The sequence below is a fragment of the Dreissena polymorpha genome, chromosome 10 (assembly GCF_020536995.1).
Source record: "Dreissena polymorpha isolate Duluth1 chromosome 10, UMN_Dpol_1.0, whole genome shotgun sequence".
In the NCBI taxonomy this organism is placed as follows: Eukaryota; Metazoa; Mollusca; class Bivalvia; order Myida; family Dreissenidae; genus Dreissena; species Dreissena polymorpha.
Genome location: NC_068364.1, coordinates 86,364,183 through 86,377,213, shown reverse-complemented (window position 1 = coordinate 86,377,213; position 13,031 = coordinate 86,364,183). Strand labels below are relative to the sequence as shown.

Sequence of the window (13,031 nt, the reverse complement as noted above, 5' to 3'; positions counted from 1 at the left end):
TGTGCCGATTTTTGGGGGTGTGTTTTTCGACTAAATTATAAATATGGGTATGGTTTTGAGCATGTTAGTATAGATATGGGTAATGAAATCAGAAATTTGCTTGTATATAAATGCATATAGATTTGAAAGTATCAGTATCAAAATGGGAATGATAAATGTCATTCTTGTACATAAATGGGTATCAATCAGTAGCGAGAAAGATCATGCAGAAACATGACTGTTTTTATATGTTGCTTGATTGAACAAGATGATACTGTGACGTCATATATTAACATACGCCATAATTAAGTGACGAAATCGTTACATAATCTAAAAGTGACGGGAAAAGTGCAGTTACTGCAAATGATTTATGAAAATTGTGTTGGAATTTGACGACTGTCAAAATAACCGACTTTATGCTACATGTGTACACGAAATAATACTCTGCCATGGTGACATCATGGATAATTACAGTAAAGCCAAAGCGGAACAAACGTATTTCGCGATACGCGGCGGCAAGGTAAAACGAGTCGATGCCGCGTCAGTCATTGAAGTCGTCAGTATGCGGCGGCAAGTCGCATTTCGCCGCGAAACTTCGCATCTGTCCGGCGAGGCATGCCCCGATCCGCGACATGATGCCGAGTCGATGCACATCATGAAATAAAATATCTTTAAAAAACATTTAGTTACATGTAGTTAACAAATTTTGAAAGAACAGTTATAATTATAATTAAAATCATAATAAATTTATTGTGTGCGGATTGTATTAGCATATACATGTAAGCATAGTTAATGTGTCTGGCCAATTAAGTTTGTTTCCCGCCCGTACAGGGTTCGACATTAACTTTTTTTACCGCAAGACCATCGGACCAGCTCCTCTTAAAATGTACTAGCCCGAACCTGATGTCTACTAGACCACAAATGACATAGTTAATGAACACAATTGTGTCATGTAACTGTTTAATCAGGATTTATCAGTAAATAATAAGTGAACACCAGATTTTTTTTATGCATAGAGTAAAACAATAAAATAAACCATTAATTTTTTGCTTTACTCCGTCAAATTCAATCCATGGGAACTGACTCGATTTTCCATCTAGGATAAAATTGACATTTTCGTGTTTCTTCATATTTACGTTTCGTGTCAGTTTAAGCGTCGGATTCTTTTTTATTAACTGATTTGTCGGACGAAAATCTGAACTTGAACAAAGACATTCTTTAAATTACATTCTCTTGTCTGCTACGCAAAAATGTTTACATTGACGATACCGATTTTCGATAGAAGTCGTAAAATCATGCTCTACAGTTTTACGACACTGCAGAAAATCATTAATATTTATGACAACTTGACCAATCTAAACAAGCAATATCTGCAGGAAGCTCTTCTTTGCGTCTAAAAATAGCAATGAATCATGCGAATGCTCCGCGTTTATTTAAATACACCAGTTTTGTTTTAATGTAAATAACGGATACTAGAGCAATTTTACACATTAAAAAATAAAGGTTTTCACAGCATTCAGTTATAGTTATATGAATCAGTATAGATTTTTTTGTGTACGATCAGTCGGACAATTAAGCTAGCCCGCAGTTTGACTAGCCCGACCACCGATCTTACTAGACAATGTCTGTCGGACGTGCCTTAGTGTCGAACCCTGCGGTAGTGTATGTATTTCACACATAAACAAGGTCACGTAATTATGTTTTCGCAGATACAAGTGGTCAAGGCTCCAGCATATGGTGGATTTATAAATTAATTGCATGTTGATTTTGCTATTAGATTTAAGCTGAGAAAATTAGCAGTTTGAAGCCACATCCATAATCAAGACGGTGATGACGTATTTGTTGTTTTGATAATTATCAGCTTATTATAACTATTGTTTGAATATGCTTATATAAACACGTTTTATTTTGTTCATATTATATAATTTATATCGCTACTAATTACCCGATTATCCCGTATATTCCAGTTTTGAAGCAAATGCTGGTAAATATTTACAATACACAAACATATTTCCTTTAGTATCAAACACATTTTGGCATTTTTTACTATTTATAGAGATGATGAAAAAACGTCTAATCGGGGCGTTTTTTTTCCCACTGAACACGCGATTTACGCCTGACGTGATGTTCATGTATTTATACAACACAAAATACACCCAAACTTTCCAAACGACTTTCTACATGTCTGCATAATTTTTGCGCGCTTTTTATGAAACAAAGGATACTTTAGCACTGTTTATATGAAGCTAGAATTTGCCAAATGTCGCGTCAGCATTAAAATTCGGAAGTGTGTTTCGGATTACAAATTTAATAATGATAATCGAACGAAACATTAACAGTTGCGCAGAATTAATTCTACGCTACACATACATGTATGTACATGTAGGTGGATATCTTTTCAGTTGATCTGCTGCGTACGGATGCGGCGGATTTACTCCGCGTGTATGCGAGGTTAATACAGACTCGGCGTCGTTGCGCGGATCGATGCCGAGTGCCACGGCGATACGACGCGTCAACACACGATTTGGCCGCCACGTACTAATAATCTGGCCGTGGCGTAGCCGCGGTTTATGTTTGTGCCGCTTTGGCTGTACTGTATATATTTTTTGTAGAAAATTTTGATTATGTGTGGAATCATGAAATCGTGATCACAGGCTTTGAAAGCAAATTAAATTTTTTTTTATTTCCAGTCATACTTAAGGACGCTCTTTATAATATATCAAAACAACATCAATATTTGCATAATCCAATAAGTATACAATATTGATATGATAGAGATTAAAATTCTAGAATGAAATGTGACCACTTTATCAAATTCTAGTACTGAAATGGGTCCAGTTTATCAAAATTCGTGTATTGAAATGGGATCACTTTCTCAACAGTGTTGTATACAAATGGGTCTGCTTTAAAAAAAATCTTCTATCAAAATGGGTCTTCTTTATCAGAGTTGGGTCACATTTTTGAAGTCTCAGCGGGACACTCCTTGTAACCCTAAAATTTGGGAAGTTACTGAAGGTTGGTGGCTCTACCCAAACGCACAAACCAAATACATAACGAATAAACAATCCCACAATAAAAGTATTTCAGGGCGTTTTTCAAGAGAATGTAAAACTACCCATACCACTGGAATTAAAACAACAGCACCGCATAACGGGTGCCAACGCTCAGCTGCGGGTGCAGTTTTGAATAAAAGATTGTCAGAATTGTTTTTTTAGAAGTCACAGTGACCTTGACCTCTGACCTAGTGACCACAAAAATGGGTGTTGCGTGTAGAACTCCTCAAGGTGCACCTACAAATGAAGTTTCAAAGTTGTAGGTTGAAGCACTTTGACTTTAGAGACAAATGTCAAGGTTTTAGCACGACGCGGACGGCAGACGGCGGACGAAGAGCTGGCTGTGACAATACCTCGGTATTTCTCCAAAAACAGCCGAGCTAAAAATCAGCTCAATATCAGTAGTTTGAAAGAATTGTTCGTATTTGCAATCCTGTGGTATTATCCACACATGTTGATTTGTAGAAAGCAACAAGACTGCTTTACTTTCCAACTGTTAATTTTATATCCTTAGGAAAAATTACAGTTCACTCAGTCTTTTATTTATCAATTTGCACCATCTTAAATTTTCACATTGATCATAGTGTGAAAATGCACAGAACTTAGATCAGCATTGAATATTCCAATAAAAGTTAAACATTTTATAAACACAATAACTATAATATTTTCTCTTCTAGTATTTGCATTGGTCGACCATCAAGGCTGTAAATTTGGCTGAAAAAAGGCCATGCATTTACCTCAGATTATTTACAAACAAAATGTTCATGCAAGTACATTGTGTGTTTGTGTTGAATGTAAAATTTATATTTATATGTATATTTATTTAAGTAATAACTTTCAACTGCAAATTATATAGCAGCACTGCACCAGCTACTCACATAAAAACAAAATGAACACTGTCATAGGAAACAAAACAGTTCTGTTCCTCTTGTTTTATAAGCTCATAATTTTTTAATAGTTCATCAGGTGACAAACTTTACCCAGATTTAAACTGAACCTAGAAATCATTACACGACCCTAATAACATTTCAAGGGACGGGGGCCCTAATGTAGGGGTATTTAACATTGTTTTCAAGAAAACGTGGAAATTGTTTTAGCTTTATGTTCAATTAATGTTGTTCAAATAAAAGATATCCAACTTCACATTTTATGCAATCTTTATAATCGCCAATGCATCTTTAAAAGGAAATAAGAACATCCTATAATATGTTTCACTGAAAACAGTGTAATGATCAACGTTTTTGCTTGAGCAATACACATTTATTTGCTCGTAAGATGTAAAACTTAAACATATAGTCAGCCAACACATGGTTTCCCTGGAAAAGCCACATTTTAAGACACACTGGTAATGGTTACAATTGACAGATAGCTAGTTTCTTCGGCACCTGAATACTTCGGCATCGTAATTAAATGCCACTTTGGCATTCGGGTTTGACCAGTTCGGCATTTACAGTTTGTCTAATCTAATTAAAATCTCATTATGGTGGCTGCTGCCCCACAACGCCGCTTTACTGTTTTTCCATATAAAAAAAATTTGCTGCAGCAAAGTTGTTTACAAACAAATTGCGGCGTCTTTTTAACGTTCCTAACGACGAGCAGGTGCGCGTGAAAAAACAGCGAAATTATTAACAACTATTGAAATCAATGTGCGTTTACTCTTTTAAAATTAGTTGTGCTTATGGCATATTGGATGTAAAAAAAAATGAGACACAAATTAAATATTGCATTTCCCGATCACTGTGTGGCCAATAAAACATTTCAAAATGGCCTTATTTATTCCTGTTTTCATTGCTTAAACTGGGTGCCATAAGTCATTCACAAAAAGAAAACATCTAAATGGATTATACATATAGAAAGAAAACATACGAAACTTACCTCACATATGGTTCTATAAAATATAAATCCGTTATGTTGGTTTCTGCGACGTTTAAAACAGTCTCACTACACACAAAAGCCACATGTCCATCACACGGGAGAACGCAGGTGCACGCGCATGCGTCGATTAGAAAGCCTGGTGTTCATTGGCTCGTCTTTTTTATAAACAGGCTTCTGATTGCCTCAAATATAGACGCTCAAACTTTCACAGACACTTGCAAAAATAAAAGTTACGGTCTCGTCCATCGCATAGACAGTTTTACATGGACATCCTTTGGACACATTTTGGACAAAAACGTTGTGCGACTTCTCCAGATAGGTTTAAAGTTGCACAAGACACATTTTGACGAACATTGGGCAAATGTATTGTGCGACTAGTCGCACAATGAAATTAAGACACACAATGTATATCTAGGCATAAAAAAAGTTGCACAATGTATCATTCGTGAGAACGGACGGACACACGCACGGACAGACGAAGCGGTGACTGTATGCGCCCCTCAAAAATTTTGGGGGAGCATAAAAAGGGGAAAGGGTTAGGGATGGAGAGGGGTGTATAGTGTGTGTGTGTGTGTGGTCATTTACCGTACATTCGAGGCCATAAGTCGACCTAAAAACGCTCCCAAAATTGACCTTAAAAGTCAACTCGACTTATGGGTGAGGTACTTAATAAAAAAAGATAAAAATCCATATTTCTGGGCCGTTTTTTTTTTTAAAGTAAAAAATTCCAGAGTGGAGGAATGATATGACTGTTTACGGTATGGCCGACTGGTCTTTTACTTAAAATGTCCGCCGATAACAAAAAACTTCTGTTTACATTGGTTTTTAATTCATTAATCTTCGTAATAAGTCCAAATAAAAACAATAATGTAAAAATAACTTTGTAAATATTAAATATTTGTTACATACGGTAAAGTGGCGAAAATTATACATAGCATTTAGTTGTATTGACACATTGTCCGTTGTCTACTAAGAATAATTGATAAATCGAGCCGCTGACACTTGTACCCCTTTAAAGTTTATCCGTGTAAATACAAACTATCAACAGGTGCAGCTGTCTTTATGCCACCAATTATCGCTTTTCTGCCTTTTGGCTAAGATCAAAGTGTAAAGTGCAGTCATTTGTCTTTATTGCTTCACGCCTAAAATAGTTATCCGATAATTATATGCACAACGGTTCTGTTACAAACTACTCCTGACCAATCAAAAATAATGACTTGATCGTTGGATACGCCCTTAACCAATTGTTATTGTTCAACATCACAGGGTATATTTTTTGTTGGATGAAAGGTGTGGTTTCGTTGACTTATTCACAACTGTCCCACAATTAACCCAAAATCGTTTCGTAAATAAACTGATCTTATCTGAGTAAAGTTTTCATTCATTGTTTGATTATAATAAAATTACGCACTCACCCTGGATTATTAAAAAGTTTAGGACATATTAAATGCACAATTACTTTGGATTATCTGCTAAGTAACTCTTATCTATTTGTGATAAAACTGAGACAAGATGCCAAAACGAAATCGTGTTGCTTACGATATTTTCTTCAAGAGTTGTGTGATAGAATTTGCTGAAACCTCAAATAACTGCTGCTGAACGTGAGTTTTGGGTCAGTGAAAACTTGTGCGTGACTGGCTTAAGTCAAAGGATAGAATTATAGATGGACCTATGGGTCCGAAACGTCGTGTTGTTCGAGTGAGAGTGACTTTGAAGGATTTTAAGTGAACTGTAAAATGTAAGTGATTATGTTATGTACCGGTAGTTTCATTTTGATTTGTGAAATAAATATATATGTTCTATATAATGAATGATATGTTATTATGATTTTGAACAATAAAATATATATTTCATGATAATAAATTATTGAAATGTTGAATGTTTTATTTAATATTCTTATTATTGGTGTATAAATGGGTACCTGTGAGGGAAATAAGCCAATGTGCCGTGGCTGCCTTCAGCGCCATATGTAAACGGACCACTTAAATCCCAGTGATCGGGGGGTTAATGTCGAAGTCGGCTGAAGATGCGTACACTATCGAAGCAGACTATAAACCGCACCTTTAACTTTATTATTAGTATCCCAAAAATGTCAACTGCCGGTACAAAAGCCCTGAGAACCATGACAAAAACGTCACTTAAACATGTCTGAGATAATGAGGAAACTTACCCCCCGACTTATGGCAGAGTCAAGGCAAAAAACCAAGTTTTTCTAGCCACATTATACCCCTCGACTTATGGCCGAGGTCGAGGTAGACTTATGGCCGCCAATGTACGGTATTACATTATCTTTCCAAAATAAGAAAAACATGGAAAAGTGGGGGGGATTCTTGGGTGGGATGGTTGTGGTTGGACGGTCTTTCAAAAAAAAAAAAAAAAATAAATATTTGTGTTTTTTTTAAACATGTTTAAAAAAAAAAATCTGGGGCGGGGCGTGGGGGATGGTTTGGGTGGAGTCTATTGTGTTATGTAAGGTAAGAGTTGATTTGTCAAAGTATGATCATAAATAAAGAAGTTATGGCAATTTAGCAAAATTTAATAATTTGACCTTGAGAGTCAAGCTCATTCAAAGGTCAAGGTCAAATTCAACTTGTACAGTACTCTCATGATAGAGTATTTGAAGTTTGAAAGCAATAGCCTTGATACTTTAGAAGTTAAGTGGATCTAAACACAAAATTTAACTAAATATTCAAAGTTACTAAGTCAAAATAGGGCCATAATTCCGTCAAAATGCCAACCAGAGTTATGCAACTTGTCCTGCACAGTCCCCTTATGATAGTTAGTGAGTGTTCCAAGACTGAAAGCAATAGCTATTATACTTTAGGAGTAAAGTGGACCAAAACACAAAACTTAACGAAATTTTCAATTTTCTAAGTATAAAGGGGCCATAATTCTGTCAAATGCCTGTAAGAGTTACATAACTTTGCCTGCACAGTCCCCTTATGATAGTTAGTAAGTGTTGCAAGTATGAAAGCAATAGCTTTGATACTTTAGGAATTAAGTGGACTTAAACACAAAACTTAACAACATTTTCAATTTTCTAAGTATAACAAGATGCGTTTGTGCAACACAATGTCCCCCTATATGATGTTTGACCTTGTAGGATGACCTTGACCTTGTGAAATATGACCTTGACCTTGACCTTTCACCACTCAAAATGTGCAGCTCCATGAGATACACATGCATGCCAAATATCAAGTTGCTATCTTTAATATTGCAAAAGTATTCATAAAATGAGCGATTTTGGCCACATATATTTGACCTCTGACCTTGAAGGATGACCTTGACCTTTCACCACTCAAAATGTGCAGCTTCATGAGATACACATGCATGCCAAATATGAAGTTGCTATCTTCACTATAGCAAAAGTTATTGCAAAATGTTAAAGTTGGCGCAAACAGACAGACAGACAGACCAACAGACCAACAGACAGGCGAAAACAATATGTCCCCCACTACTATAGTGGGGGACATAAAAAAGGCACATAATTCTGTCAAAATGCCAGCCAGAGTTATCTAACTTTGCCTGCCCAGTCCCCTCATGATAGTAAGTAAGTGTAACAAGTTTGAATGCAATAGCTTTGATACTTTATGAGAAAAAGGACCTAAACACAAAACTTAACCTGACGCCGACGCAGACGCCGACGCCCACGCAGACGTGGACGCCGGGCCAAGCTCAGGTGATGACAATAGCTTTTTTTTTCAAAAAATAGATGAGCTAAAAACAGTATAATCCTTAAACAAAATAATTATGTATAGGTAATTGTTTTTCAGCATTGAAATTTTCCTCATTAATATGTATAAACCCATGAAGTTGAAGTTGTTTAAATCTTAAAGCGTATCTGAGACAAAAGCCCTGAAAAGTTATATCTTACAAAAATAACAAAGGCTAATAACTACTATTTGAGAAAGTGTAAGGTTATGGCTCTTGTGCAAGGCAATTCTCCATATTGATATCTACACATTCATGAAGTTTCATGTTGAAACCAGTATCGTATCTGATTTATAGCCCTGAAAAGATTCATCATACAAAAACAACAAAGGGTAATAAATGTTATTTGAGAATGTGTAAGGCCAACATTTTTTAATAAATTGATTTACGGGATTTTTTTTAGAAAAATAGGGTCGGGGGGTCGAAATAACAATAAAAATAAAACAAAAAATCACAGAGTCGACAAAAAAATAAAAATAAAAGTTTAAACTTGTCGATTTTTTTTAATTTTTATAAACCAACTTTTTACGTTACTTTTGTACTACATATCTTATTTATGAAAACAGTAAGTCACTAGAAGCAATAGAAATAGTGTTATTAATGCATTTTTCAAGAACATTTCTTTTTAATCTTAACTCTTGTGGAATGTCTTCATTGTCTGCAATTGAATAAAAAAATGTACATTAAAACATCCCGGCGAAATGTTGTTCATGATTTCATGAACACTTCAAGCCAATCAAGAACTGTTCATGAACGGTTCTGAAAAAGTTCCTGAGCTTGGTTCATGAACTTTTGGACATGAACTGTTCTTAAGACACGTTCATGGAACTGTTTATGAATTATTGTTGAACATTTCAAAGTTCATGAACAGTTCTTCATCTAACCATAAATACTTAGTGATGAACATTTCATGCACAAGTATTTCTAATGATTTTTCTGAGACAGACTTTAAGGATCCATCATGAATAATTTATGAATTCCTTTGTGCGAGATGTTTCATACATATTTTTGAAAGTAATATTGAAATGTCTAGCATACTAATCTTGTAAGTTCTTTATTTTCATACTGATTAATGTTAGTAAAATTTAAGATTATTATTATTTTACTTAAAATACTTGATCTTTACATTCTTTATACATGATAACCATGTACATTTCATCTAATTGTAAGCTTCTTTTTTTTTACTTCAGGCAACCAACAATATTTGCACAAGTTCAGCCAGACATCATTCTTGCTAAAAATTATCTATTTTAGTTAATCAACCAACACAATTCAAAACGTATCAGTTCTTAATTACTTTACTTTGAATATTTTTGCCTTTTTTAAGAACTAATGAAGAACTTTTCATGAATCCTAAGAATTCAAAAAGGGTTCATGATCGAAAAATTCGGAAAAAATAATTAAAACTATACATTAGCCTGAATTACTAAAAAGGGTCACCAGTAAAAATGAAAAGTTCCTGCCTCACAATCATAGGTACCCACATTTGCCAGAAACACCATACTAAATTTGCAACTTTTTACATGTGAGCATATTGAGGAGTTCAAATGTTCAAAAATTGATAAAAATGAGTATGACTTTAACATGTAACAGGGGAAATAAAGCAATTCAAAATAAAGACATATGGCATATTTAATCATTCAATCATACCAGTTAAAAGGAAAATAGCTTCATTAATGAATATTGATTAATATCATTAAACTTATTATTATATACACAATATAAACATGATTTTCATGGTCGATTTTTGCAGAACTGGGCTGACAGTCTGAGTTCTTCATTATGAAAATGTTCTTGACATGATTTTTATCAAAACATTTCTGTAGAGTAAGGTTTATGTTCCTTTTCACGTGAATTTCTATATTATTATATCCATCACCCTCTAAAATCTCAACAGGCTTGCCCTCTTCAATAAGCTCCTTGAGTCCCTTCTCACCACTGACACTCCAGTAAACTTGTGGACACAGTCATGTGCACGTGCAACCTGGCTGGTCTGGTTTCTTGGCCGCCACTGGCCCGTTTCACAGATATGTTTCACAGATACGATGAGACATGACCTTCTTCACTATCTGCCCTCCATACTTTTGCTTGGACATCAAGAATGTGTGTGCTGAAATAAATTATTTGACTTTATAATAAAACTAGAACCATTGCAGAAGGAGTACTAAATATCACCCCTGACAACTAAATATAGGACAGTAAAACAAGGACAACTGAACAGGGGAATTAAATCCATATAAAATGCAGCTATTGTACATATGTAGTAATGTGTGTGCACTATTTATGCATGAAGTTTGGAGTTGATATCTTAACAAGTTTAAAAGTTAAAAATAAACTGACAGACGGTCAGACAGACATACATACCTTAATTGTTTTAATAAAATTAAATGTAAAGTTTTGCTTCAGTGACAATCTATTGCTTCAAATGAAGGGTTTGTTACAATTAACTTACATTTTAGACTGCCGAAACCCAGTTTATGCCATGAAGTATCCTGAGCTACTGACATGCCTTTACGACGGTTTTACACAGTTACTGCCCCCGATAATTCAATCCTCGCCTTGCCTTTTTTCTGGAAAGAAATGACATCTATAGTTTACTATAATTGACATTTTCTTCATGTTTAATATTTAACAAAACAATTGTAGTCTAAACCGAGGTCAAATAAACAAGCACTTGTATAGGAGTACCAAATGACGTGTTTAATAGTAAGTGTGATATAATCCATAGTGTGTAAGTGTCATTCATTGCTTTTATTAATTCAGACATTCGTGACAATGCATGTCATTACTAGTATTTTATATGATGAACACTTTCAAACTGGATTAATAAATAAGGGAAAACAACATTCTTCATCCAAATTTAATACCAAATACATGTATTATTCCTAATGGATACAAAACTGACCATTTATGCTACATTTAATTTATTAATTGAAAAATGGGATATACATTAAAAATAGCATAAATCAGTGAAAAACCTACATTTCCATCTGAATTGTCAATCAGCGTCTGAATTGGACAATCTGGCGACCGCGACAGTATTTTCACTAATAGTTTTCTTTGTAATTATCAGCACTTCCGTCCAATAGTTGACTTTTATCATTAACTCCAGTCACATAAATATGATCAACAATTACAATTATATCAATCTTTCTCTTAAACACAGTCTTTCAAAACCGTAACTTCTCCAACAAAACACAAAGTTCAATTAGTGAATTAGCCTTCAAACTATGATCACTGGATACGTTCTTCTCTATACATTGTTTCTCTGCGTTTATATAAACTCCCGAAGTGTAGTCGTGGTCTAAATTACTGTTTATTTCAATTTAACTTACTGGAAACGCCCGCGTATGTCACGGATCGACATTTTGACAAGTCGCAAAAATAGATGACAGGAAATGCCGGTCTACATCGGAAGTGACGTTATGGCGTTATTTTATTTAAACGTGTTCAGTGATTCGTTCTTGTCAACAAATATTGTGGTCTGCAGAGTTTACTATACGCTGTTCTACTGGGAAAAAGTGACAAACAAACAGGTAAACACTTTAAGAATATTATGAAACATGTTGTAACTCGCAAATTTCTATTGCAATCATGAGTCATATATTTTCATGGTATTACATATTTATCATTATGTTTTGAAGTTTTGCTTGTGCTCTTCGGAATTTAAATTTAGATAAACAATCCCCGTGATAAGTTGGTAGTTAAGTAATTTTTAAACTGATGTGATTAGAATAATCTAAAAGGTGTCTATATCATTTACTTAGCTATAAATAAAATGGAATTATCTTTAAGGAGTAAATTGTACCCTGTGTACTTCATACCATAAGTCTGTGATGTAACAGTTTACTGGAAATTATGTATTTATTTGTGGTACACAGTGCAACAGTCTCATTATGTTCAATAATGAAACAAGCTTTAAAGACAGACTGTGGTACAAAGTCTTCATTATCTAATAAAATAACTGCCATGCCAAATAAAATAGATATTTAACTGAAATAATTCGCTTCCAGAACAAATCTGGTTAGTTTTCTTTAAAAAAGAAAGAAATCAAATACTACAATAAATAGTAATCTGCTATGTCAATCATAACATATGCAATGCAGATGCTTATAAATTAAGTTTTTTTATGTAATTTATTGTAATGAACAGACCGATTTCAGGGTGATGAATGTCCCCCATATGGCAAAATTCAACTTGAGTGGGCATCCACAACCAAATGCTGGAAAAAGCTTCAAACAGACTGCAGTGTATTCTGTCTTCAAGGTACTGGGCTTGCACTAAGTAACTGTACATTAAATTAGTATTTGTTCGTTATTACGTAAAATAATCACTTATGGGAAGTATCTTAGTTTTGGGGCCAATATAATATGTTATGATATACATATGAATTTTAAATATGACTTTTGTCTT

At 34.4% G+C, this 13,031-nt stretch overlaps 1 long non-coding RNA gene across 1 annotated transcript; it reads right to left on the bottom strand.

The window, feature by feature from the left end:
- Nucleotides 1-10,396: 10,396 nt before the first annotated feature.
- Nucleotides 10,397-11,997, bottom strand: LOC127848691 (uncharacterized). Its single transcript, XR_008034645.1, has 3 exons — nucleotides 11,601-11,997; nucleotides 11,071-11,188; nucleotides 10,397-10,728 (listed from the first exon to the last, which is right to left on the bottom strand). It is a non-coding gene; the product is annotated as an uncharacterized LOC127848691 (long non-coding RNA).
- Between the last annotated feature and the right edge of the window lie 1,034 nt (nucleotides 11,998-13,031).